The 2500-nt window shown below is 36.6% G+C and overlaps 1 long non-coding RNA gene across 1 annotated transcript in view; it reads left to right on the top strand.

Moving 5' to 3' along the window:
- The first annotated feature begins 2298 nt into the window (after positions 1-2298).
- LOC142535166 (uncharacterized) overlaps positions 2299-2500 on the top strand; it is a 1921-nt gene continuing 1719 nt past the window's right edge. Inside the window, exon 1 of the long non-coding RNA XR_012817396.1 lies at positions 2299-2415. This is a non-coding gene — a long non-coding RNA (uncharacterized LOC142535166). The remainder of the gene's footprint in view (positions 2416-2500) is intronic.

The following is a 2500-nucleotide window of genomic DNA, read 5'->3' as shown; positions in this document are numbered from 1 at the left end:
ACCTTTTATCATGACTTCTGCTCGTTGCATACCTTGATCAACTACTGTACGAATAACATTTGCTGCTGCAGTTTGAGCGGCAAAAGGTGTGCCTCTTCTCGTACCCTTGAATCCACAAGTACCGGCGGAGGACCAGGAAATCACTCGACCCCGTACATCTGTAACTGTGACAATGGTATTATTGAAACTTGCTTGAACATGAATAACTCCCTTTGGTATTCTACGTGCACTCTTACGTGAACCAATACGTACATTCCTACGCGAACCAATTCTCGGTATAGCTTTTGCCATATTTTAGCATCTCATAAATCTGAGTCCGAAATATATGGATATATCCATTTCATGTCAAAAGAGATTTATTATTTTTACATTGAACCCTTTAGCGAGTCTGATTATCCTTGTCTTTGTTTATGTCTGGGGTTGGAGCAAATTACTATAATGCGCCCCCGCCTACGGATTAGTCGACACTTTTCACAAATTTTACGAACGGAAACCCTTATTTTCATATTTATCATTCCTTATCTTAATTCTGAATCTACTTCTTGGTAGAAAATAAGTTTCTTGAAATTTTTCATCTTGAGTCGTATTGAATAAAAAGCACCTAATCTTTCGAATCCTTGTTTCGGAGTCGATAAATTATACGTCCTCTCGTTGAATCATAACGACTTACTTCAATTTTTACTTTATCGCCTGGCAATATCCGTATAAAACTACGTCGGATCTTTCCTGAAACATAACCTAGAATCAGATCTTCATTATCTAACCGAACCCGGAACATGCCGTTGGGAAGTGATTCAGTAATTAAACCTTCATGAATCCATTTTTGTTCTTTCATTCCAGGTAAAGCCCCCTTGAAGTATCAACTAATGTACGAGAAACGCTATTAGACAACTTCTTTTTTTTACAAATAGAAAGAGAGTCGTTGGATATTAAACGGATTACCATATAGAACACAACAACTCTCCGCCAATTCTTTCTAGTCGAGCTTCCCGGTCTGTCATTATACCTCGAGAAGTAGAAAGAATTACAATCCCCATCCCACCTAAAATTCTAGGAATTCGTTGAGAGTTAGAATATATTCGTAAACCAGGTCGGCCAATCCGTTTTAAATTTAAAAAATTTCTATAGGGTCTTTTCCTATTCCTTCTATGTCGCAGGGTTAAAACCAAAAAATATTTGTTTTTTTCTTGATGTTTTCTGACGTTTTCGATAAAACCTTCGCGGAAAAGTATTTTAACAATATTTTCGGTAATATTAGTAGATGCTATACGAACAACTCGTTTTTTATCCATATCAGCATTTCGTATAGAGGTTATTATCTCAGAAATAGTGTCCCTACCCATGATGAACTAAAATGATTGATGTCTCAAAATTGGATATAATTAACATGTTTTTCTTTTTTTTATTGGTTTATGAATATGAAGTTGAAAGGTATATACGTGAGACACAATCTAGGAATTAATCTAGTTCTTAATTTATTTCTTTATAAAGATTTCACGATCTCTTTTTATTTTATAATACCTCGGGAGCTAATGAAACTATTTTAGTAAAATTTAATTGTCTCAATTCCCGAGGAATTGCACCAAAGATTCTAGTTCCTTTTGGATTTCCTTCTTGATCAATCACAACTGCGGCATTGTCATCATATCGTATTATCATACCGTTGTCACGTTTAAGTTCTTTACAGGTACGAACAATTACAGCTCTGACTACTTCTGATTTTTCTAGGGACATGTTTGGTAATGCTTCTTTGATCACAGCAACAATAACGTCACCAATATGAGCATATCGACGATTGCTAGCTCCTATGATTCGAATACACATCAATTCTCGAGCCCCGCTGTTATCCGCTACATTTAAATAAGTCTGAGGTTGAATCATATCAATTTTTTAGTCTATTCTTCCAATTCAAAGGATGAAGAAAATAAAAGAAATATTGTTTGTCCAAAAAAAGAGACCTGTGTGGTCTTTTTTTCATCCCTAAAGACTCATTTCTGTGGGTTCTTTTTTTTATCCCGAACTAATAAATTGAGTTCGTATAGGCATTTTCGATGCTGCTGTTAAAATAGCCCTTTTAGCTATATTTTCAGTTACTCCACCTATTTCATATAGTATTCGACCCGATTTAACAACTGCTACCCAATATTCGGGGGATCCTTTCCCTGAACCCATACGTGTTTCAGCAGGTCTTATGGTAATTGGCTTGTCTGGAAATATGCGTACCCATATTTTTCCCCCACGGCGTGCATTTCGTGTCATTGCTCGTCGACCGGCTTCGATTTGTCTAGATGTGATCCAAGCAGGTTCAAGTGCCTGAAGAGCATATTTACCGAAACAAATACGATTACCTCGATAAGCCATTCCCTTCATTCTTCCTCTATGTTGTTTACGGAATCTAGTTCTTTTGGGGTTATAGTTGATGGGTGTTTTGGAATTCCATCTCTACTACAGAACTGGACGTGAGAGTTTCTTCTCATTCAGCTCCTCGCGAATAAAAGGC

Source organism: Primulina tabacum, unplaced genomic scaffold (assembly GCF_025594145.1).
Source record: "Primulina tabacum isolate GXHZ01 unplaced genomic scaffold, ASM2559414v2 Contig846, whole genome shotgun sequence".
Lineage (NCBI taxonomy): Eukaryota > Viridiplantae > Streptophyta > Magnoliopsida > Lamiales > Gesneriaceae > Primulina > Primulina tabacum.
This window is presented reverse-complemented; position numbering and strand designations above follow the sequence as displayed.